At 41.8% G+C, this 26,381-nt stretch overlaps 1 pseudogene; it reads right to left on the bottom strand.

The window, feature by feature from the left end:
• Positions 1–10,527: 10,527 nt before the first annotated feature.
• On the bottom strand, positions 10,528–24,389 carry LOC131415079 (protein mono-ADP-ribosyltransferase PARP15-like; annotated as a pseudogene).
• Between the last annotated feature and the right edge of the window lie 1,992 nt (positions 24,390–26,381).

The raw sequence follows: 26,381 nt of genomic DNA, 5'->3' as shown, positions 1-26,381 counted from the left end.
GTTGCTCTAATTTACACTTCCACATCCTCAATACTTAATATTGGCAGACATTAAATTTTCCCAAGCTGATAGATGTGAAATAACACATCAGTATTGTTTTTATGATGTTGAGCATTTAAAACCTGTATGTATGGGCCACTCCAATTTCCTCTTCTGTGAACTGTCTTTTCATGCTATTGTCCACATTTTTGTGGCAATTCTTGCTTTTTCTATTGATTCGTGGATGTTCTTTATATTTTCTAGATACTAGACCTGGTTATAATCTCTTCTTCCAAGGTCTTTTTTATTTTTACCTTATTTATTCCTTTTTTATTATAATGCAAAAGTTTTAAAGTTTAAGGGATACTATCTGTTTTTTTAAAATAGGTAATATATTTGTGAGATTCAAAATTCAAAAAGTATGAAAGTATGCAGTGAAAAGTCTTCCTCCTACGCCATCTAGCATCTAGTTTCTCTGTTTGCAGGGAAAACAATTGAAAAATGCTGTGATGCTGCTGTGAGTAACCTTGTACACACATCATTCTTCTCTTTTATCTGTGTGACATATTCCTAGAACTGGGATTGCTGTGTCAAGGATATGTGCACTTATAATTTTGATAGTTATTGCTTCTTGTGTGTCCTTCTAGATTTATTCTATGCATATCCAAACATGCATGTAAATGTTTGTTTTTTGAAAGAATTTCTCTTATTTGGACAGACTTGTGTTTTCTTCTGCATTGCAATCTACAGTGACCAGAAGCCTCCTGCCAGGACTGATAGCTAGAAATGTCTTTCTATTGGAATTTCGAAAGCATTTGCTGCATTGTCTTTAAGCTTCCAGGGTTGGTGATGAGAAATCTGAAACCATTCTGATTCTTGACCCTTTGTATGTGATCTGTTTTATTATTTTCCCTCTAGAAGTTTTTCTTTAGTGTCTCTGAAATTTCCCAGTGGCATGCTTTGGGATTGGTCCATTTTTTTCCTATTGTACTGAGCACCAATTACAGACTTTCAGTCTGGAAACACATGTCCTTTAGTTTGGGGATGTTGTCTTGAATGATATCATTGATGATTTCTTCTCTGATTTCTGACCTCTCTTTCTGGAATTACTCTTAGCCAATGTTGGGCCCTTTGGACTGGTCTTCTAATTTTATCTTTTTTCCCATTTTCCAGTTTTGTTTGTTTTTACTCTACTTTCTGAGAGTTCCTCAGCTTTATCTTCTTTTTTCATTCCTGCTATTATACTCATTTATTTCAATATCTCTTTTATGTTGCATAAATGTTCCATTTTTTAGCATTCTCTTTCTGATGATTCTTTTTTGTTTACTTATGTTTTAGCTTTATACTCTGATTTAGTCTTTCCCTGAATGTCTAATAAACCTTGGTTGTCTGTTCTAAGGAGTCTAAAAAGCTATTGGAGGCTCTGAGCTAGTGAATGACCTTACCAACTCTGAGTTTCACTGTATGTGATTTGGTGTCTGTGTATTGGGGAACCTCTCATGTCAGTATCCTTGGGTAAAATTTCCTTTTGACCGGGACAGGTTCCTCAGGGTAGAAATTTCCACTCTCTTGTCTGGAGAGTAAAAGTCTGGCTGCTGCTGTTTTGGGAGCCTAATGGGGGAAGGGTGTCATCTCAAGATTTAGCATTCAGTGTGCATTTGGCCACTGACTCCCCCATTTTTTCTAAAGAACCCAGGACCTCACCTGTGCCTGGAGTCCTCCTCAGAGACCCTCTATTTTACTTTTTGCAGAAAATAGCCTCCAGATCTCCCCTGGGTTAGGTGAGAGGCAGTCATCCTGGGCAAGGAGAGGGAGGGCAGTATCCAGGGATTTGACTGTTTCTGAAACGGCTTTCACCCTGTCCTCATTTCAGCACCTGCCCTCCTTCGCTGCTTCTCTCTTAGCTCCAGAGGCGCTTGTGTTGTCAGTTCCTGAGCCTCTAAGGGTAAAGCAGGTTGGTTCTCAGCTTCCCTCCCACTTTCCCGCTTGAGGTTGAGCTGTCTGTAGTTGTTATCACAAACCCATCTGCTTTCTAGCTTCTAAAGTGTTTTTGCTATCAACCCCTCTTCTATTCTCCTTATTCTTAAGGGCTTAGGTATCCTTTTAAATCCCTTTCCTGTGGTTTTCTTAGGAATAAAAATTAGATGCATATCACCCATGTTAAGCCTGAACTCCAATTTTAAAAATGTCAGTGTAGTCAAATGTATTTATCTTTGCCTTTGTAGTTTGTGCTATTTGTGTCTTGCCTTCCAATTTTTAGTTTAAAACACTAATATAATTTTTTTCAATATAATATTCGTATTACCTTATTTAATCCTGGGAAGTAGCAAGGCAAAAATTATTGTCCTAATTTTAAATAGGAAGAACTCATGCTCTGAGAGTTTAAGTGACTTGCCCGAGTTTACCTGATTAGCAAGCTCATTAGTTCTGGGATCAGGACCAAGTCCAGGTCTACTCACACTAGGCCAGTGCTAAGAGATGCCACCTTGATATTCTGAAGCAAGTTTCCTTTCTTGTTTTTATTTCCAATTTCTTGGTGTATTTTACATCTTGAATTTTTACTGTCTTTCAATCTGATTTGCACACCAGTCTTTTTCTTATTAGTGTGTTGGCCTTATATTCATTATTGATAGAAACATAGCTATGATCCCAAATGCCTGGATTGTCTGGCAGCAAAGAATGATCTAAGAAAATGTATTGGTCTCAGCTCTAATTATTTCTTAGTTGTGTGGCTTCCTGAACCATAGTCCCTTGTCTATATATTAGTCCTTTGGGTCTTTGTACAATGCAATAAAAGAACATGGTAGAGGGATAAACCTAAGGAAGGGAGCTTTTCTCCTTGAAGCCAAGAGCCCAAATGGCCCAAGTCCCCCACTCCAAACCTCCTTTTCCCTGGATCCCATCCTGGCCCCATTAGGCCTGACAAAGCTGGAAGGGTGTCTTCCAAGGAGAAGCCAGCTCCATGCTCTTCTCATCTCCAAATATTTCTCATTGTCCCACTTCCCTAGTAAGGAGAGAAGAAGGAACTGGGAAAAGAGATTCAAAGAGTCAATCCAAAAGAAACACATGCCTTAGCACCTAGTCTCAGTTGTGTATCACTGAGGATGCCATTCTTTCTTGGCTCATCCTAGACTACCTCTCCTTTGCGGGTGGAGACACAGGGAAAACATTGAGTTTTGTAGCTAAAAGCATAAGTCACTTGACTTTTTAATTCAAAGTTTACTGTTAGCATATTTAATAACTTGGTTCCTGGTGGGCAGTCTGAGGTAACAAAATAAAAAGTTATTCTAATCCATGTATGTAAAGGAAAAACTCAGTTTCTACCTGTGAGTCTTTGTCTACTCTCACACGGCACCCTTCACTTGTGACACTTCTGGTCACCAAATATGTGGAGGTTTTTCCCACAACCAGCAAGTCTCCAACACCAGCTGGGTGTTTAACTCGATTCTGATACTATCTTCCCGAAGATAGCGTCAGATCCCACAAGTAAGGGCGCAGTCCTACAAGCCAGCCTCCTCCTTTCCCTCAATTCAGATGCCAGTTGCAAGTCCAGGCTGTCACCTGTGCTTCTAACCAACCTGCTATAGATCAGAAGTTCCAACGACCCCATCCCTAGGTTCAATTAATACACTAAAGCAGTTCAATTAATATGCTAGAGTAAGAAACGTTTACTGGTTTCTTAAAGGATATGATAAGAGACACAGATCAACAGTCAGATGAGGAGGTACACAGGGCGAGGTCTGGGAGGCTTCCAAGTGTTGGAGCTTCTGTCTCCATGGAGTTGGGGTGTGTTACCCTCCTGGTGTGGATGTGTTCACCACCCTTTGAACCTACTGGAATCTTATAGAGGCTTCCACCCATAGGCATGATCAATTATTAACTCTATTTCTAGCCCCTCTCCCCTCTCTGGAGGATGAGAGTGGGGATGAAAATTCCAAATATCTAATCATGGCTTCGTCTTTCTGGTGACCAGCCACCATCCAGGAGTCACCTTACTAGAAAAGAGATGCTCCCAGTGCTCTTATCACTTGGGAATTTACAAGGGTTTTAGGAGTTCTGTGCCAGGAACTGGGGGCAGAGACCAATAAATATTTTCTAATATTTCACAATGTAATTATTGTGCAATCCCTTCTTAATTGAATGAAGTGTCATTTCTTTATTTTTATTTCTTTTAAGATTTTAAGATTCAGGTAATTTACGAGGCTATGTCTAAGTATCTTTCTTTGGCTTTTCATTCTTGAAGAGAGCATTTTCAGGCTACATTCTTTTTTAACTTCCAGGAAATTATCTTTTCTCACATCCTTGATTGTGGTTTTTCAGCTGCCTGTCTATTGTACTTACTGGGAAATCTCTTTGTTTAGGACTCTGAATTGACATATTCTATTTTTGAAGTTAATGATGTTTTCTTGACTTATTGTGATAGGACTATTTAGTACTCTTTCATTTTTCAGTATATCTGTTGATTCATCGCTTTGTGAATCCATTCTAGTTTTTTTCTGCTTCAACTGTGCAGTATGGAGTCTGCCAAAAACTCTGATCGGTTGTCAGAGACTTGACATTCAGTCACAGCACTGCCACTGACTGAATAAGAGATAGGTGTGTCAATCGACCCCTTTGGGCATCAGCTTCCTCTCTGTCAAAGTGAGCATCTGAGAGGACTTTCATGAAGAGCAAGTGAGATACTCTATATCAAGTGCTCTGTTAACAATAGAACATCCTACTAATATGAGTTGTTACTCTATGACATTTACCATTATGTTGAAAATTTTTAAAATTCTGACTCTTTTGTGTTATGAATCCTACATTACTTTTCTTCCCTGAATTATATCTGTAGCCCTTAACGTGCCCTAGGTTCTAATATTCCTTTTTGGGAGGAGAGGAGCTCTTGTTTTTTGTGGGTTTTTTTCATTTATACTTAAATTTCTTTTTCTTATCCTAAATTATGTTGGCGAGTATTTTCCTTATCTCAGGCACTTTAATTGGCATTTTAGTTGCATGTGCCCAGTCAGGGTTGCAGTCCCTACGCCTGCCCTGTAGGTTCAACAAGGCAGTGTGGCTCACTACCGCCACCCCAGGAAGGTCGTATAGTGGTCATCTCGACGCTTTATGTGCATGGGGGAGTCAGGGTAGACTTCTTTCGGGGAGGTTTGCAGTTTGAAGGTTGTTTATCTAGACTTCAAAAATAGCTAAGCTGGGAGGTGCGGGATCTGGTGGCTAACGGTGAGGGGCAGAGTCTCGTCCCTAGTCTGTCTCAGTATTTTCACTATTTTCTTCTTTTTTGGCGGGAAGTGTGTTCTGCATTATAAAAATCCCCCCTCATGCATCCTATCTGACTAAGTAGAATACAAAGAAGGTGTCGTGAGGTGAGGGAGATGCCAGGTTTGGGTGAGTGTGGAGAAACAGGAACACAGCACAGAAAAGGCAAGGCTCAGGTTGAAGAGGCGGGGCTGGATTTTGTGGAAGTCAAACATTTATTTGATGGGTCTTAGTTTTAGAATTATAATTTTAGGTAACAAAGGGCTTTGGAGAAATAAATTATTGTTGAAAATGCCCTTCTCAACAAGATAAGGAAAGTTAGATAATATTTATATCCTGGTGACCAAAAAACAATACAAAGAGGGAATTGGAACAAAGGTCTTTTAAGATTAAGTTGTTCACACGGTAAATTTAGTTACAGGATTCCCTTCGTATGTTTACTAATAATTGTGGTAAAGACCGAGGCTCGTGTGACATCGTAGAAAATAGATATTGGTCTCAGCCTCTGATTCCTGGCACAGAGCTCCAAAAACCTTGTAATTTCCTAAATGACAAGAGCTCCAGGAGGATCTTTTGTTCTAAAATTTGGTCTTTGACCTCAATTCCTGACACAGAGTTGCTAAATACCTTAGAATTTCCTGGATGTGGCAGTGTCTTTTGTTCTAATGAGGTGACTCTGGGTGGGCTCTTGGATGAAGGCTGATAATCAGAAAGACCAAACCATGATTAGAACCCTGGAACTTTCAGCCCCATCCCCTATTCTTCAGGAAGGGGATAGGGGCTGGCAATTGACTTAATTATTGATCATGCCTATGTGATGAAGCCTCCATAAATATCCCAAAGGTACAGAGAGCTTCCGAGTTGGTGACCATGTGGAGGTGCCGGGAGAATGGCACATTCTGAGATAGGAGGGAAGCTCCATGCCCCTTCCCAGGTATTCCCTGTGCAACGTAACTCTTCTATCTGCTGTTCATGTGTCTCCCTTCTTATATCCTTTCATAGTAAACCGGTAAACATAAGTGTTTCTCTGAGTTCTGTGAGCCATTCTGGCAAATTTCAAACCCAAGGAGGGGGGTGATGGAAACTTCAATTTATAGCTCATTGGTCAGAAGCACAGATAACAACATGGGAAATGTGATTGGCATCTGAAGTGGGGGGCGGGGTGTGGAGTGGGTTGTGGGGAGTCTTGTGGGACTGAGCATTTAACCTGTTGGATCCCCAGGTAGGTAGTGTTGAAACCAGCAAACAGCCATTGATGATTAAGTAGCTAGGAACTAAAGATTCTTTTTCCTTTTTGCAATTACTGGTTATAGCTTTTAGCTGTTTACCCATCCATTGTTAACTGTGCTGTTTAGGCGATATGCTATCTGACTCCCACTAGGTTTCTGTAGATAACATCTCCCTGGAGCCTGGATCACCATGGTAATGGGTGTTGGAGCTGTTTTTCAGGAATTAGAACCCCTTGTCCACTTCAGGCCGGTTGAGACCACCAACGCATCAACTGGGCCCGCGCAGATGTCTAATAAGCGACATTTTGACATCAAGAGGCTAAAAACTCCACTCTCAGGTCATGCTGATGCTGCCATTTTGTGAACATGCATCCTATAAAGAGGCACAAAGTCTTGACTACGCTTGCACAGAACATCAATTACCTTACCTCTCCTCACCTCCAATCATCTAACTGGACATTTCAGACCACTTTGCCCCCTATCCCATAAATATCCCTGAGTCCCCATTATCAGGGAGGCAGATTTGAGACTTGTTCTCCCATTTTCCTCACTTGCCTGCCTTGTGATTAAACCCTCTTTCTGCTGCAATCTCATCATCTCGGTGTTTGGCTTTCTGGGTGATGGGCAAAGATGTACCTGGTTTGGTAACAGTGTCAGAATTGAGTTAAACTGCAGGAGACCCAGCTGACATAGCAGAGAATTGCATAGTGGTGTCAGAGGTGTTGTGAGTGTGGTAGTAGTGTGAGAGTAAGGGAGAAACACACAAGAAGAGTGAATTTTCATCATCTTGTAAATGTAATAAGTTAATCAATTAAGCTTGTAAAGCATGTTTACTATAAGAAACTAGATTTGTTCTAATAAACTGTTTAGCAGAAATTGAATTTGCTCATATTAGCTGTAAATGATCTTACCAGGCTTGTGATAATTAACTCACCACCCTGCAAATGAATTCACAAACCTTGTGTTCAGTTAACACATCACCATATGTACTACGTGGAATTTGACTGGCTCTCTACTATAGATGCAGAAAAAAAATAAAAATGTTTCCTCTGATTGATCCAAGCAGAGTGGATGTCCTCATTCTTCCACAGGTGAGGGAAAGGATTGGAGGGGAAAAAAGGAATGAGAAGGAGATGTAACAAGAGGAGAGAAGATATAGAGATAATAAAGCCCTCTGTGAAAACAGGTCACCAGTCCAGAATTGTAGCTCATGGTCTCTGGTCTCAGATCAGTCAGGTACCATTGGCCTGAATTCTGAGCTGTTCAGAAATCCACAGAGAAGAAATCCATTTCTTCAGTAATTAACAAAGTTTGAAAAAGACTTCTAATTTTGATTAACTTGAAACAGTGAGTTCTTAGGAGAGAAGTAGAGACCATTCTAGTCATTTGGATAGAGGATTCCAAGCCAGCTGGGAAGGAGATAAACTTAAGAGTTGGAAAGACATGATTTAGCTTCAGACTGATGGAAGGCAGAATTTATAATAACTATAATTATTGATTGGTTTATATTTTGTTCCTCAAGAAACCATCACAACTTGAATAACATGAGTGTATTATACTCAAGACTTCTATGTCCTACTGCTGAAATAGGAGTACAGCAAAATAAGTTCGGGAGTCCTTGAGTAATAGCATCAGAGGAGAGAGAAGACAGCAGTTTACGTTGCAAGTAAGAGCCTACCTAACCTAAGTCAAAGGAGTCCTTTCATGTTCCAACCTGGCTCCCTGAAATTCCACACTGGGGTTGGAAGCCAAAGCCTAGGTGGTAAGAGAGCATTGTTTAACTTTGCTTTGTTCTCTAGGACTACTCAAGAAGTTTAGGGATTGGTGTCTTATTGAAGGTGGATTATGGTCTTCGCATGTCATTTTCCAACCATATATTTATCTAGAAGTATAGGCACCCTATTTTGACTTGATAGGTATGTAGAAACATACAATGAAATACTATGCCATCATTAAAATTATGTATAAGATATTTAATGATGGGGGGAAATGATAGATATTTTGCAAAAGAAAAATTGGATTACTAAACTATAGATAAAGATGATGACATTTTTAGAAACTTTGTTATTATATACTCAAAAAGAGGAAAATATATTGAGGAATAACTCATCTACTAAGATTATGTTTACAGAAAAAATTAATAATATGAGGGAAGTACTTGTAGTGTTAAATGAAAAATGGTAGATAAAATATTGTATAATTAGTAATTGAATAAATTGTCATTTTGACTTTGTTGAAAGTAGATGGAGAAGAAACTAGAAAGGAGTACATAAGAACACTGGCAGTGGTTTCCTCTGAGTGTTGCAATTATGGGTGATGGAGTATGGTGAGAGAGGGTTATTTTCCTTATATTTTTTTTTAATTTTTTTTTTGCTGAGGAAGATTTGCCCTGAGCTAACATCCACTGCCAATCTTCCTCTTGTTTTGTACATGAGCCGCTGCCACTGCATGGCCACTGACACAGCAATGGTGTAGGTCCACACCTGGGAACCAAACCCGGGCCACTGAAGCAGAGTGCACCGAACTTAACCACTAGACCACCAGGGCTGGCACTATACTTTTCTACATTCTTTTTACTGGGCATGTACTTTATGATAATACAAACACTTCTTAAACACTTGCAACTTTTGAAAAGCGATGCTTCAGGAAAAATAAGCTGCTAAATAGTTTAAGAATTTACCTGACTCTAATATAACAGAGGGAAGGGACGATTCTGAAGGGCCACTATCTGTAAAAGGAATGAGACATGTTCTGTGTCCTCCAGAAGGTAGGACAGTGATCAGCTGGTAATAGAAAGAAACATTTCAACTCAGGATAAACCTAAGAGTTTACAAAAGAGTTTTCCAATAATTAGCGCTGTCCCACAATGGAATAGGTTCCCTCAAGTGGTCAAGCAAAGGCTAGAGGGCTTTTTGCCCCAGGACTGGGGGAAGATGGGGGAAAAGGGAGGAAAGGACAGTGGGACTAGATGACCTCTAGCTTCCTTTTCACTGTTAACATTTTTTTAGTTAACTATTCATTCACTCATTTGTATGGCCTCCAAGATGGTTCCCAATGCTCCTTGCTTACTGGTATCCACGCCCTTGTAATAATTGCCTCCCACATTGAATGAGCTGATCCATGTAACCAATAGGATATTGTGGAAAACATGGAGTATGACTTCAGAGCCTAGATCATAACAGACATCTTCTGCTTCTCTTTCTCCTGAATTGCTCCCTGTGGAGTAAGCCAGCTGCCATGTCGTGAGGACACTCAAGCAGCCTGTGGACAGGCCCATGTGGAGAGGAACTGAGTACTCTTGCCAACAACAAGTAAAACCTTGCCAGCTATTGAGTGATTCACCTTGGAAGCAGATCCTCCATCCCCAGTCAAGCCTTCAGATGACTGCATCACCTGCCGACATATTGACTGCAACTTTACGACAGACTCTAAGTCAGAACGACCGAGCTAAGCTGTGCCTGAATTCCTTACCCTCAAAACCTCTAAGTTTTGCAGTAATTTGTTATGTAACATTAGATAACAATACATTTTTACCTGATTTGTTCCACAACAGATTTGAGGTAATAGTCTTTGATTCAGTCATTCTAGCTGAGCTGTTACTAATAAGTGTTTCTTAAGAAGGCAAAATTCCAGCTGTTACAGATGCGCAATAGCAACCTATTGATTGAGAAATATGGTTTAGCTAAACACAGTTTGATGTCTTAACAAGTTCCAATTAGAACAATAACATCTTGGCTTTAAAGTGATTCATCTTATTTCTTTTCCTATAGAAAAAAGTAATATGCTCTTTGTTCTCCTATAGATTTGGTGTCTGTGGCTAGTCGTAGCTATAATTGTGTCATTTACATTTCTCAGCTTCCACCCATCAATATGCTCAGAACAGAAGAATGCTACAAATTGCAATAAAACATTTTTTAAAAGGCTCTTTTCAGCATTTAAGCACCTAACAGGGTGATTATTATTTATGTAAACAAGTCAAAGGCAAAGACAAAAACTCTATAAATTGTCCTTATAAATAGATGATTGAATCATCTCTTTGAGATAAAAATAAAAAACCTATTTTTTAACATGTGAAAGTCATGAGATATTTTGGATAAGCGTGATTATCAGAGAATACCACAAATAGCTTTGGATGTTGGGTATCATCTGTGACGGAGTCATACAGATCTGTGGGATGCTCTGTGTTCTTTGATGGGGGGGGTTTTATTCCTGCATGTCCACGTGTGTAGATTCCTGTAAATACTCGCACAACATAAATATGCTTTCTCCCACTGCTGTCTGGTCTGGAGTATTTATCATCAGAGGAATAACTGGCATCAACAGAAAAATAGTTTCCTTTTCCATAGGCTACAGCTGTAAAGAGAAAGACAAAAGCCTTCCTAGGAACATAAAATTATCACAGTATACAAACCATGCACAAACCCAATAAAAATTTTTTAAAAATAAAGTTCTTGCCCACAAAAGCCACTTTTCATCATTTCTAAAATACATTCCATCTGTCCTCAGAAGGTTGCCAGTCTCCTTTCAGTTGGACACAATGCATTCCATCCTGACGATGACAATATGGCTGCCATCTATGGTTCTACTCTGCTTGGGTATGAATAGTCAACACTAGAACTACTGTTCACCTCATTCTGTTCAGCCAGATTCCTCACTTCCTTACCATTCATCCCAGCATAACTGCAATTAAAGCCACGCTGACTGATATGTGGCACTGTGTCTGCATCTGTCCCATGGAAGAGGAGTCTCTCATTATCTTTATGGCCATTCTTGGTGTCCATGTGGTTTTTCTTTAGCTAGCAGCTCTGCCAGAGAAATATGTTCTGTATCCTCTCAATCTATGGAGGACAAAAGGCAAAACATCTTGGAAATGACCTTAGAGCTCAGTATGTTGTGGGGTTCTTTTGGGTGTGTGTATTTTAAAAGAAGCAATATGAAGAAGGAGGAGAAGGAAGAGGAGAAAAAGGGGAAGGAGAGGGCTTTGTGGGAGGGAGAGGTGAAGGAAAAGGAAAAGGAAATGCAAATAAACAGCAAATTCAGAGTAGGCACCTCTCTGCCTGTAGAAAAAGGATAGGCTAAAAGTATCTATTAGTATCTATACCTTGTAATAGTGTTTATTACTATCGATTTTACATAACAAAACTTATACTTTATATGAAAATGTTTACCTATATATATCTTCCCTGGAATTCCGGAGATTCGCTGACATTCAAATGCCTACTAAAAATTTGTGATCATTCAACAATTATTTCCTCAACTCCTTCTGATCTCCAAACCCACTCCACGTGTTTTCTTCGCAGTAACAGTTTTTTCAGCATTGCTCCAGCTGTGATCACAAGTCACCTCATAATTGCCTAATCTACTGACTATTTCTTTCTAGACCCTCAATAGCATTGCAAACAAGGAACTAGCCCTTCCTTAAAACTTTGTCTTTCTTTAATTTTTTCAAAATATCATTCTCTGTTGGTTCTTCCTCCTTCTAGAAAATGAATTTAACTATAATCTATGAATGTCTACTATGAATCAAGCACAGTTTTGGGTCTCTGTCCTCAAGAAACGTTTACCTTAATGGAGGAGAAAGACAAGAAAACAAATCACTACCCCTCAGAGAGATAAGGGATGGGTTAGGAGCACACACACAGACTATGAAAGCCTAAGAAAGGGATCCAGATAATCTATGTCTAGAGAGAGAGGAGGAAATCTGATGATGTTCTAGAAACAAAGGAAGAAGAGAGATTCAAGAAGAATGGAGTGGATACCAGTAGCAGATGTTGAGGAGAAGCCAAGCAATAAAAGCAGGAGAGAAAGCTATTTTGCTGAGAGTGATGGAGCCCTCAAGGAGAGTGATGAAGTTTTGGAATGGGAACGCATGAGGAAATTGACTGGAGGAAGCAATGAAAGATTCCAGGCACCTGGAGGATTCAGCTGTTAGGGAATATAAATTAGTAATGATTCTATCTAGGAGCAGCAGGAGAGAAGGTAGGTTATGGAACAAATCCAAAGTTGGGATGTTTGAAAATGGGTTGCTAGAAGGACAAGAGCCCACAGAGTTGCAGATATTGGGTAAACACGATTGAAGCGAGGTTCTTGTACTCTGAACAGCTTTTCACATCATGAGTCACCTCCTCCTTTAAATTCTGTCCTTTCTGCAGGAGTCCCTCTCTTCTGATTCTCCTTTCTGAGGAATTAAGTTCATTCATTCAATTAAGTTCTTTCAATAAGTATTGTGTCCTATGACATGCTAGGCACTGTGCTAAGTACTGGGAATGCAGAGACGAGTAAGATGTGACTCCTACCTTAAGCCCACTGTCTAACGGGTACTCAGGCATGTGAAAGGTTATCAAAGCACAATTTCACAAGTGCTTTTATGTAGTTAAGTCCACAGTTTTATGGAAGCAGCAGCTAGATTTTAAATTACTAGGATGTCACACCCTACTCTGATATACATGGTATGATAATAACATTCTAAAAAATCCTATATTTTACTGACTAATATTTTTGTGCAGCATAGTGGACATTGTGGGAATCTCAGAACATCCATTCTGCTTCATTCCCATTGTGCCACAACTCCTGGTTTGGGTAGGGTTGGCCCCACTTATAGTTCTAGGGTTGAGTCTAATTGGGTTAAACCAATCAGGGTCATCTCATGATGGCAGCACACAATGATGGGATCCAATAGCCCAGGTCCAAGCCAATAGCATATGGCACTCCCCTGACACAGACTGGTTAGAGAGGTCTGCTCAACACAAAGGCTGGGACTCTTATCCAGTGGTTGTGGGGTGGACACAGTTTCTCTGCTACAAGTTGTGAATGAGGGAACCAGAGACCCCCTGATTGCCACCAGCAGCCATCCTATAATCACAAAGGGAATCCAGTTTTCAGATGAAGCTGACACTGTGGACAGCAAAGCCAGAGGGACCAGATCCATGACATCCTTGAGCCACTGGATCAAACTGCTTCAAAGACCATCCTCCCTCTGGACTTTCCATTAATTTCCAAAATATTTCTTCTTGTTGAATTAGTTTCAGTGGGTTTGTGAATTGTAAGTATCCAGACATACACATGTGACTTTTGGGAATCTCCTTCATTACTGCTAATGAATGAACCATAAGATTTAAAGTCTATGGAGCTTAAGTGAGTCTAATTAAAATTAATATAGTAAGGAATAAAGGAAGGAAGAGTGTAGCGAAAAAAGATGGCTTTCATGTTTGTTCTTCAATATTTAAAAGAAGTAATTCTTTAATGTAATATTACCCTCTCTATTTTGTAGGAAAGGCAAGTCTGAGAGAACTTGTCCTTCACAGTGTCATATTCTGACTGTCCAGGTTGTAGCTGGATCACACAGGACCGTTGGTGATTCACGTCAGTCCAGTGCTTAGCAATATAATCTGGAAAGTAGCATTTGATGAAAATATGACATTCATTTCCAGAGATGGCTGAAAATCAGAGCACTTCCTGTGTTCTTGTTTCTCATTCATCTAATCCTGGTCTTTCAAAACAAACAAAAAAAGCTACACATTTCACAGTTGCTTCTTTTATGATCCTCAGTTTGGTAAACACAGATGAAGTGAATGGTTCTGACACTAACATGATATGTGTTAATTAATGGTTTAGCTAAAAGTTTTACATAAACTTAGATTCACTCTAGCTTGAAATTATAATTTTCCAAGAAAATTCTACGGAATTAATTCCATAAGAAACTGATATCTTAACATGAAAGCCAATTTATTGATGTTTTCAATTTTATCAGTTTTATTTAGTGTTGTTCTTTATTATTTTTCCTTTGAAACATGATGACCCTGCTAAAGATATTTAAAGCACATTGTTCTGTACCCCATCTTCTATGATAAGTAAACACTATATAAAGAAAATAATGGAAGTGCTAAGTGAATGCTTTCAGGTAAAATGATGAAGCTCAAAGGTTTCCCTTGCTTTCCAATGGCTTCCAGAAACTTCTAACACATTGAGGCTACACATCAACTTGCTGAGATGGCATGAGTAGCAGAAGTATGGACAGATAGTATTAGAGAAGAAAATGCCACAAAATGGCACAACACCACAGGTATAAACCAAAGGATTTCTCCTTACAAACAAAGCCATAACTTACTCATTGTTAGTGAAAGATATACCTGGCCAGGGAGAAGGATCCATGGCACTCCCTTTCTGTTTACCAGGGACATCCAGGGATTGAAGCTCTGGGGACCAAGGGAAGCATCTAACCCTAATCTGGAAGCCTTTTTCAAGGTCAATTTTAAAAGATATTTTCTGGTGAAGTTTCCTGCCAATAAGATGTGTAGTTTCTGCAAATTAAGTTCATTCCTTTCCCCACTGTCCACCCCTTTCAGATGTGTTGGTGTAATCATTTCTAGTCCTAGGCCTTAGGATCCTCTTCGTCCTGCCACTTTCTTTTCTCTGAATGCAGCAGGCATGACTAGGAAGTAAGGCAGTGAAGTGTTTCTTGGGGCCCCCTCTTCCTTTCATGCCACGAGGTTGCAGAGCAGAAACTACCAGGACTTGGAATCAGAAGACCTGATCTGCCTCAACTTGTGACCAGCGATGCGGCATTGAGCAAGTGATACCACTTCCGAGTGAGTCTTCGTGTTCTCATCCATATGACGGAAATGATAACACCTGCTCTATATACAGACTTATGGGATTGTTACAAATTTAAAATATAATAAGAGGCGTGGAAGCACTTGAGGGAATGCCAGGTCCTTCATAAACATATGGTTATTATTCATAAAAAATTATTAATCTTGCTCTTTTCTACATTCCAGATGTATCTCTACTTAAAAAGGGAGTAAAGTGTAAAGCCAAGGATATTTTCTGGAGAGGAAAGACTTTTAAATCACACCTTTAAGCCTCACCAAACTGTGCTTCCTACTCTGCCTTGTGGACAAGAGGTGACTCTGGCTAGACAACTTAGAGATGAGAAAACTGAGTCCCAAGAAAGCTGAGTACTTGGGGGATCCTACGTTACACGGAAGGCAGCCACCAAAGGAAGAAAGAGGATCTTGTTCTACTGACTTGCAGCCCAATGCTCCATGGAAAATAACACGATAGCTACCTTTCTGTAAGTGTTTACCATGTGCCAGGCACTTTCCTGAGCCCTTTTTCTATAAATCTCTTTTAAAAGACACGTGTCACTCTACTTTTCAATTCCTGGTGTTCAGCATAAATGCCCTCCCACACCTCCCCCTGTGCACCCTGCCTCAGTCTCCTCTCCATGTGTGCAGGTGAGATTAACACCGGGAATCCTGGCTCTGCCGCAGTCTTCACTATCTTCACCCTTCTTACTCTCCATGGATGAGCCAGTTCACACTCACAGGCTTCAAGTCCCACCTACTTACATGACTCCCAAATCTATATCTCTAGAGTCTGGTATATAGTTGGTGCTCAATATATGCTCTCTGAATCAATAAGTAGCTTTAACATACATTGGAAAAGTGTGCATCATCTGCTCAATGAAGCTGAAAGCTATCCTCTTTAAGTTCTCTTCTAAAGAAGTGCTTTAGACTTCTTTAGGCAGTCTTTAGTGCCCTTCAGGCACATGAGGGGCCTGCCCGGTGGCGTAGTGGTTAAGTTCGCACGCTCCACTTCCTCGGCCTGGGGTTCTCAGCTTCGGATCCTGGGTGTGTCAGGGCACCGCTTGTCAAGCCATACTGTGGTGCATCCCATACAGAGGAAGACAGGCATAGATGTTAGCTCAGGGCTGATCTTCCTCACACACACACAAAAAGAAGTGTATAATACAACTTATTACTAAAATTCAGCTTATCTATGCCAACAAACTTCCTTTTACCTGACATTTTATCTGTATTACTCCTTTTATCCACAAACAAAGATCATGTAAGGCAGTTTTGTTGTTGCTGCTGTTGTTTGTTTTTGCCTCAAGTGCCATATGGCCACTTCTCTGCTCGTTTTTTTCTTTGCTTCTCTCTTTAACTTTCCTGTTTTGTTTTTTAAATTCATAAGTCCATTTAAAACCTTGATGAAAGCAGAAATGCATGAAACAGTTTATTTTTTACTTTATTGATAATGACTTACTGCCCTTATATTTAAATAAAATTTTTCTTCAACAAAGACAAAAGGGAAAAAATAGATTAATTTATATATCCTTAGATACTATAGTAGGTATGTATTATTTTTAACTGCCTGGCATCTTTTTCCCCTTTTCCTGGAACAAGCGTCCCGAATTTCCTCTGGGGAACAACCTTTACCCCTTGCTTCAGATATTGATCCCTCTAGCTCAAATGTGGAGCATGAGACTCTGGCTTGGCCACTTAGTGTAATTCTAGCTCCCTGGCTGCAATGATGAGCTAAGCTGGTCCAATTAGAAGGAATCTCAGGCCATATATGAGCATTTCTGTTCTCAGGCATCATTCTCCCAATGAGAAGTACGTATCTCCACTGGATACCATCTTTCATTGGACCTGAGCATACCAAGATATGGGCCTGAAGCTGCTAGCAGCCTTCTTTCACCATGTGAGGGCTGAGGATGGAGACAACACAGCTGAGAAGAGAGTGAGATGAAGAAAGTCAGGGTCTAGATAACATCATATGAGCACCTGGATCAAACTGCGCCTAAAGTCAGTGTGCCTGGACTTTATAATCATGTGAGTGAATGAATTCCATTTTTGCTTAAGCCAGTTTAAATTGGAATTTCTATTACTCGCTATGGCAAGAACCTTAACAGATCCAACTATCACTTTCATTTTTATTTATTTCGTGTGTGTGTGTGTGTGTGTGTGTGTGTGTGTGTGTAGCTCTTACTTGTGCTGTATTACACTGAGCAGAATAGTTGTCATGAAGTGTAGAGAGAACTGGAACTCCTGCTGGAGGCAGCAATTTTCAGTTTCGGGATGCTGCTGATGACAGGTGTGCCTCATCACTAACGAAACTCACAGTGCTTCATGGGTGAGTGCTCAAAATTGGCAAAAACAGTGATTGCCAGAGTAGGCTGTATTTCTAGCTATTTTAAGAGCAGGACAGAAGCCACAAAATGGGGGAAAGATAGGTCACAGAAGCAGGTTGACACAGATACTTAAAGATAATGCATCAACACACACCTTATAGAATCGCACCTGGGACTCTGCCTGCTCATGACGTGCTACACTCAGAGGACTCTGGCCGCTCCCTTCTTGCTCTGCGTCCACTCCCAGGCTAACTTGTCTAGAGGTGGATGATCAAGAACCAGCACTGATCACCTGGTTTGTAGCGATAAGGACACTGAGGCTCAGTACCAATCAATAAGTAAATAATGAGACGACTGGCTAGCGTTTTCAAAGCCTGTTCCCCTTTTTCTTCTCCCTCATCTCTATTCTCTTTCTGTTCACTTGCTATTCCTGTGTCCCAGGCATGATTTGCCCCTCAGAAGAAGAGCCGGTTGACAGGAGATTGTGTCCCACACTTCCTGTGCTTTTCCCATGTCTCATAGGAGGTTGTCTGTCAAGTCCTGAAACTGATAGAAACCGTGAGCATTCACATCTAAACATTTTCTAAGTGATATTAGCGATAACCACATGATGTTTTAAAGATGAACATCTTACATGCAGCCTGGAGAATAAGGACTGAATGGCAAGTGATGTGGAGACGTCTCTTGTTCCTTTAGCAGGAATACCTTTAGCAACTCAAAGGGAAAGATGATAACTTTAACATTTTTTTGTGTGTGTGAGGAAGATCAGCCCTGAGCTAACATCCATGCTAATCCTCCTCTTTTTGCTGAGGAAGACCGGCTCTGTGCTAACATCTATTGCCAATCCTACTCCTTTTTTCCCCCACAGCCCCAGTAGATAGTTGTACGTCATAGCTGCACATCCTTCTAGTTGCTGTATGTGGGACACGGCCTCAGCATGGCCCGAGAAGCAGTGCGTTGGTGCGTGCCCGGGATCCTAACTCGGGCCACCAGTAGCCGAGCCTGCGCACTTGACCACTAAGCCGCGGGACGGCTCCTTTAACATTTTTAATGACAGGGTAGAATGTTCCATGCGAAGTCTGCAGTAGTGTTGATTATGTTGGTCACCATGATAGGTTTTGTTCCACCGTTTCCTGAAAAACAATTTTTGTAAGTGACAAGAGGAAGTTTTCAGCTGGTGTTGGTCATGTGACAAGATTTGGCAAATGCAGTTCTTGATGCTGAGAAAGTGGAAAGCAGCCGCCGACAGCCAGGAACTGCCCTGGTGCTCGCAGCTGGGTCTTGGTGTTCTCCAACTTAACACAAACAGTTTCATAGAACATCATCAAATGTGACCACTCTGTGATTGAGGTGAATTAAGCCAAAAACAAGACCACTGCGTACTCATGTCTGACCACAGACAAAAACGTGAACACTATCCAAACCACACAAATGGCCAAACATCCTCCATCTTGACTCCTGTGAACGACGCTGCTTTATTACCAACCACAGCTTTCTCTCCTTCTAGATAACATACTCAGTCATAGAACTACGTCTGCTTCCTGGAAGTATCCAATCCAGGGCAAAGCCCCACTTGCTTGAGACTGCCACAAAGTCACCTACCATAAACTCAAATCCATTAACAAGTCCTTTCTAACGACCTCTTGCTGAGAAGCTGCACGGTTCCCCATCGTGTGTGTTCCTGGTGCTCTTTAGCTGCAGGGCGTTGGCAGTGCAGAGAAGAGAACATGCTTTGGATGCAGAAGATCTGGGTTTGGGTCCTGGCTCTCCACTGATCAGTGGTATGATCTTGGGTAAGTCATTTGATCCCTCCTACGTTAGTTTGCTAGGGCTGCCATAACAAAGCGCCATGGACTGCTGCTTAAGCAACAGAAACTCATTTTCTCACAGTTCTGGAGGCTAGAAGTCTGAGGTCAAGGTGTTGGAAAGATTAGTTTTTCTGAAGCCTCTCTCCTCGGCCGTCTTCTCCCTGTGTCTTTGCGTGGTCTTCCCTCTGTACCTGTCAGTGTCCTGATCTCCTCTTCTAACAAGGACAGCAGTCACACTGGATTAGGGACCACCCTAATGACCTCATTTTAACTTAATTGCCTCTTTAAAGACACTATCTCTGAATATAGTCACATTCTGAGGAACTAGGTGTTTGGACTTCAACATGTGAATTTTGGGGGGACATAACTCAGCCCATAATACCTCTAAACTTTGGTTTACTCAGCAATAAAATTCGGGTGATAATAGAAGGTAATAGATAATGGAGATAAGAATGTAGTAGCTAAGAATACAGTAATTAAGAGCATGATGGTAAAAACTACACATAATGTAAAAAAAAAAAAATGTAATGGTTGAAATGTACAGGCCAGGCTGCCTGGGTTTCAACCTAGTTCTGTTGCTTACTAGCTATAACCTTGTGCTTTACTACCTCAAATTCTTATCTGCAAAATGAGGAAACTAATAGTCACAAATGGGTCCAGGTTTTGTAGCGTTTGATATTTATACATCTCAAAAAGAATACAAAATTAAAAATGTAAAATTATGTATAAAAGTGAAAGTTTAGAATCAGAAAAGAAGTCACAACAAAGCATAAATTTTAAAATGTTGAAAATTGTATCTCCAAGTCACGTTTCCCTAGCTGTATTGCAAAAATGCTTGTAGCCACTCCAACCCCCAGTGCCAGGAGCAGTCTGAGAAGTCTGTGTGGGGGTGGGACAGTGGGAAGAAACAGTGGTTTCAACCCACGGTGGTTAAAATACTGTACTTGTGAAGTTTTACTAAATCATATAACCTTGTAAAAGCATTATTAGGGCTTCTCTCAGGGCCTTTAAAAAAGCCCGTGAATTGGGAGGTGAAGGAATCAGGGAGTGGGTCATTAGTATTATCCTTGACTAAGGAAATTATTGTGTGATGTGAGAGATGATGAGGAAAGTGTTCCTAGAAACTGTGAGCGGAATGAAGCTGAGCTTGTGGCTTGAGGACAGCGACTGCGTCTCACTCGTGATTTTATCCCCAGTGGCTTGCACAGGGCCTGGGGAACAGCATTTCAATGTAATGAATGCGCGAATGAGGGGCCTATGGGAGACACCACAGTAAACCAGAAGGGGAGGTAATAGGGGTTTGGAAACTAAAAGGGAGGCTGAAACTGAACCTCCCTAGAAGAAGATTTAGTAGGACGTGCTGACTCTGGGGGTCTCAGGGCACCAGGAAGCAAGAGTGGCAGGAAGCTGGGAGCATCACGGCACCACCCAAGGAGGCAACTAGAAAACCACTCAAGAGGGGTGACGCTTTGCAAGGGATGATGATGGTGATGATGAGTTTGGACTCTCTTATAATTAATTTCCGGGACAGAGAAATGTCCCAGAGAAGATCCCGGAGAAGGCTAGAAATGCCGATATGGGAGTCAGGGCAGAAATGGTAATTGAGATAATGAGAGTAAATAAATCCCCCAAAGGAACAAAAGAAGAGTGAGAAAACCAGGAAGTTGGGATCCCAACATGGGAAGACACTTAGGGAACATAATACAAAGAAAAAAGATGGGTTAAAGGGGCAGAGGCCCCATAGGTGGCCCTCAGGTTCTGAAAGGCTGCCCACTCTCTGACATCACTATTGCTGCCTCGACTCAGCATGGAGTTCGTTAAGACTGAGACTGAGTCTAAAGGAATCTGGATTACTTACAATTTTTGGGTGACAAGAGGATACAAACCTGCTGCACTGACTGGAAGAGAAACCCATGTGTAGTTTCTCTGTTCACACTCTTCTAGAACTCTGGACACAGTTTTCCTGACATCATTATCCCCAAGAACATGCATTATTATCTTGCACATTAGGTATCCACCCTGTGTAACTATAAAATCTCTGTGAGCCACTGTAGCTAACAAAAGCAGAAGAAATTGGAACACGTGTAGCACATACCTACTGGAAGGAACACTTTGATCACTGAGAAATGAAAATAGCTGACATCAGCAAAAGCCAAGAAGATTCCTGACTCCAGCCTCCCTCCACCCAGCTGGTTTCATTCACTGGGACTCTGTGACAGCCTCATTTTCTTTACAATCAGGATTCTTTAACTCAGCAGCTACATTGTTGAATATTTGAGGTGCTTTCAAAGGCACTCTGCCTGCGTTAGTCCACTCAACCCTCCAAACAAGCCTGTGAGGCAGGTTCTGTTTCCTCCATTTCACAGATTAAATGGAGGCACAGAGAGGTAAGCTCAGTAGCCTAAGATCGCCCAGGATCTGAACTCCCACTCTACTTTCCAGAAGAGTAATTATGGGCTCATTCCACCAGATGAAATTTTCAAGGGGGTAAAAGCAATGTGTTCTGTGGTGTGGAGGTGTGAAAGGATGACAATTTCCCCCTCCCTCAGGACCCCGAGAGCTCTTGAGCACTAATGGAAATTACCAGGGCTGCTTTAAGGCCCTTTTGTACCCTGAATAAGGCAGGGCTCCAGCAAATGGAGGAGGAGGAGAGTGGGTCCCTGCCCACTCCACCCTGCCCTCCTGCTGGACTCCCATTGCCCAGGCACTCCCTGCTGCCCCCCTGGTGTCCCACCTGTTCTCCCCTCCCGGGCAGCCTCCTTAGGCTTTCCCAACTCATCCAGCCCAGCTTCCTTCTCTGCTTCTGCCTTCCAAGGTACAGCTAGCTCTTCCAGTGAACAGACTCCTGCTAACATCCTTGTGCTCGTGATCAATATCTGCTTCCTCTGATCACTCTCCAGGGATGTATTTCTCCAGAGAAAACATCTTAATGAGAGGAGAGCTATTAAAGTGAGAGATTCAGGCACAATAGCAGATCAAGTTGGGGAATGTATTATTGTCAAATGTAGGACACTATGGCTTCTTCAAATCATACTCATGGCTGACTGTCTACTTGGCAAGGCACGAGTTCTGGTTTTGTAGGATAGATTGTTTATGATCACTCTTACAAGTTCCGCACTGTGATATCATAAAAAATAAATATTTGATGTTTGTCCCTAGTTCTTGGCTCAGAGTTCCTAGAACCTTTGGAATCTCCTGAGTGATAAGAGCATATTTATACGCTAATGAGATGACTCCTGGAGGGTGTGGGGCTAGATGGCTTCAGAATGGGGCTGGTGTCCAGAAAGACCCAGCCATGATTAGAGGATTGGAACTCTCAGCCCCACCCCATCACCTCCAGGGTCAATCACAATTCCGATGATTTAATCAATCCTGCCTACATAACGAAACCTCCATAAAACTCCTAAACAACAGGGTTCAGGATCTTCCTCATTGGTGAACACATCTAGGTGCTGGAAGGGTGGCGTGCTTGGAAAGGGTATGGAAGGTCTGTGGCCCTTCTCCCGTATCTTGCCCTATGCGTCTGTTGAAATAAATTTCTAGGCCCAAGATGAAGCCACACCTGCCCATGGTGCCACATCAGCAAACTGAACTTTGAAACAAAACTTTTGTTTTCTTGTAAATGATCCACTTGACCAGAAACACAGTATATCCAGTCAGCCACTCCCTAAACACCAAGCCAATTCTGGGCTTTATTCTTATTTCCTTATTCCTTTATCTTTCTAGACAAGGTCACATATACAACCCCAGCCAAGCATGCTCAATTTCCCCATTGCCTCTTCTAACACTCTATAAAACTCTTCCCCAAAATCCCTCAGGAAGAGTGCTCTAGTGCTAGAAAGGCACCATACTCCCCAGTCCATGGATTGTCTTCCCTTGAATAAAGGACCTCAAACTCATTACTAAATTGTTTTAGTTTTGTCATTGGACACATTTCTTCCATTTGGCTGTTCCTGAGTTGAATCCTTTATAATAAACTGGGACATATAAGAAAAGTGTTTTACTGGGTCCAGCCTGGTGGTGTAGTGGTTGGGTGCACACCCTCTGCTTCAGCAGCCCGGGGTTCGTGGGTTCTGATCCCAGGTGCGGACCTACAAGCCACTCATCAAACCATGCTGTGGAGGTGTCCCACATATAAAATAGAGGAAGATTGGCACAGATCTTAGTTAAGGGACAATTTTCCTCAAGCAAAAAGAGGAAACAGATGTTGGCAACAGATGTTAGCTCAGGGCTAATCTTCCACACCAAAAAAAATAAAAGAAAAATGTTTTACTGAGTTCTGTGAGTTGTTCTAGTGAATTGTCAAAACTGAGACGGGGGTTCTTGGAAACTCTGAATTTATAGCCAGTCCATCAAAAGTACAAGTGGCCCCTGGGACTTGCAACTGGTGTTTGAAGTGGGGGCAGTCTTGGGGGACTGAGCCCTTTAAATTGTGGGATCTGGTGCTAACTCCACATAGACAGTGGAATTGGAGAATTGGTTGGTGTCAGAAAACACCTCAGAGCCACCCAGGCTCCCACATTCATTCATAAAAGGATTAGAGGTCAGCTACCTGATGTGCTATATGAAGTAGAACAAGAATGGGGAAAATAAAAGATGATTTGTATAGCACTTTACAGTTTGCAAAACTTTTTACATTCATTTTTCCTTCTGATCCTCACACCAACTGTGGGAAAGCCATGACCAAACTCCTCATTAGTAAAACCATGTTATGGGTGAGAGAGGCAAAACTCTTAGAGGCTAGATGACATACCCAGGATCCCTCAGTATATGATGGAGCCCAGATTATTAGAACCCAGGCTTGGGTTCCTTTTAGTATTCAGGAAGGAGAAGACAGAGGGGATGCTGGAAGAAAGGACCTCTCCCACACAGCCACCAAGTCACACCACCTATGTCTGTTCGCCCAGTGAACCGACCTTCTTCCTAAGCGCTCACCACTTACTTCCCTCTCGTCCTCCTGTGGGTCCTTTCACTGTATTCTCAGCCCTCCAATTTTCAACAGGTTGTAGCCAAAAGTAACATGTGACAGTATCTAGTATAGCACATTCGTTTTCCACAGCTTGTCCAGAACTTTCTAAAATTGCTTTTGATGCCTCTAAATAAGATATGTTAATGGTAAAGGCATTAGTTAAAATTCAATATGTGGTTATAGTTTTTGTAGATTAGACTTTCATTCAACTCACCCATTTGTGCATAATCCATTGACGCCCTTCCTCCACCCCATAATCGCCTTTTCTATGGCAACCCTCATTCAACGGCTGATGAATAAACAATCTGGTGCACAGGATGATGGCACCGCCCAGTATCTGAAGGTCTCCAGGGTCTGCACTTTACCATCTCGATTTGTACAGGGATATTTTTGCAGTTATTGGAAATTTTTTGCATTCTCCCTTATTATTTTATAAAATTGAATAAAGATACGAAAATAAAAGTGTTGATACTAATGAGAAGCATGAATCTCAAATCTGAAATAAAATTGAGCATTTTCCTTAAGTTCTTTGATCTTGTTTAATTTCGTTTTGTTTTTCACCATTAGACATAGTTGGCTGGCTTCATTCCAGTGAATCTTCCAATCAAGGCTGTAGCTTCAGCACTTTGGTCATATCTCATGGCAGCTGGGTGGAGTGGTTGGAAATATGGACGTTGCATTTGGACAGATTGGGTTGGAATTGACTCCACCACTTACTAGCTAATGCCTGACTAGTCAGTTCCTCATCTGTTACACAGAGCACAGCATAGTACTTCCCTCACAGTTGTTTGAACATTAAAAGGGATAATGGGAAAAAAAAAAAAAAAAAAAGGGATAATGGGAAAGTACAGGGAAGATGGCGGCATAAGAGGACTCTGAACTCACCTCCTCCCACAGACACAACAAATTACAACTACCTTTGGAAAAATTACTCCTGAGAGAGAACTGGAAACTGGATAAAAAGAACCCCACAACAAGGGACAGTGCTGACTGAGGTGGAAGAAGCAGAAATTCCTCTCTGGAGAGAAAAAAGCCATATTCTAGCCACAGGGCTTCACGGCCTGGAGCAATCTGAAGGTACAAAGCTTTCCCTGGAGGAGCAGTGGATCTCAGTGGCAGAGCTTTGCCATAAGAAGCAGCTTTTGAACTCAGCACAACTGAATTGAGTGTCATAATATCTAGCTTGGCTGGTTATTAAATACAATGAGCAATACTCCTAGAAAAGCTATTGAGAAAGAAAGCTACAAGAGAAAGAAAAGCGTGCTCTTAAAGAGCCCATGCACAAATTCACCCATTTCAGAAAGCAACCTAAAATTACTAGAAAGGTAGGTACACAGTCCTTTGGTGAAAAGAGACTCACTTGATAGGCTTTGGGTACATCTCAACAAGGCAGGAGGTGGCTGGGACCACCTCCCCAGGGACTGAGACATGGGCGGCTGCCATTATTGTGACCTAGTATAAGTGTGCTGACACAGATGCTGGCAGACACTATTGGAGTTCTTCCCCTGGCCTGCTAGCACAGGGGTCTGCCCTACCCACTAGAGCGTAGATCTAATCCAGCTCAGCCAGGGCAGGCAGCCCACTCTAGGGACTGGCCCCATCCAACAGCAAGCCCTCTGTCAACTTGTGGGCCCACATAGGCAGGGTGTGTGGGACCTCTGCAGTGGGTGAGTGGGTCTGCTTCTGCAGGGCAGGGAGTGCACCCAGGGCAGGACTGTGTTGACAGTGTGTGTGGGCCCATGGGACAGTGGGGCTTCTCAGCTGCAGCAGACTTGTGCTTCTCAAACAACCACGTAGAGGATCAGCCCTACCTTCCAATGCCTGAAACAATTGTGTGCTGCCATGTCTGGGGCAAACCTCACCAAGCGGCACTACTGAGAGAGCTGACAACAGCCTTGCAGGCTGGAGGCTTACAGCAATTGTAAGCCCCTAAGCCTAGCAATCAGCCACCCTGGGGCCCTACTCACTTAACAGGAAAACTACAGCAGGAATGTGCTATTAAACCTTGCAGCCAACTGTGCAGGGCTCCCCCTGCCCAATAAGGTGACTGAAGGGACCATAGCAGCATGTAGCTGAGTATTACAACCAGTTGTCCAGGGGGACAGCCTAGCCTCCCCAGGCACCTGCAGCAAGAGCAGCCCTGCCACTACAGAAGGACATATGTAGCCCACACAGGGGACACTCCTGGAACATTTGGAACTGGTGATGAGAGGGAAGCACACTGC

The sequence above is a fragment of the Diceros bicornis genome, chromosome 15, assembly GCF_020826845.1.
Source record: "Diceros bicornis minor isolate mBicDic1 chromosome 15, mDicBic1.mat.cur, whole genome shotgun sequence".
Classification (NCBI taxonomy): domain Eukaryota; kingdom Metazoa; phylum Chordata; class Mammalia; order Perissodactyla; family Rhinocerotidae; genus Diceros; species Diceros bicornis.
Note: the sequence above shows the minus strand (reverse complement) of the source record. Positions and strands in the feature narration are given on the sequence as shown.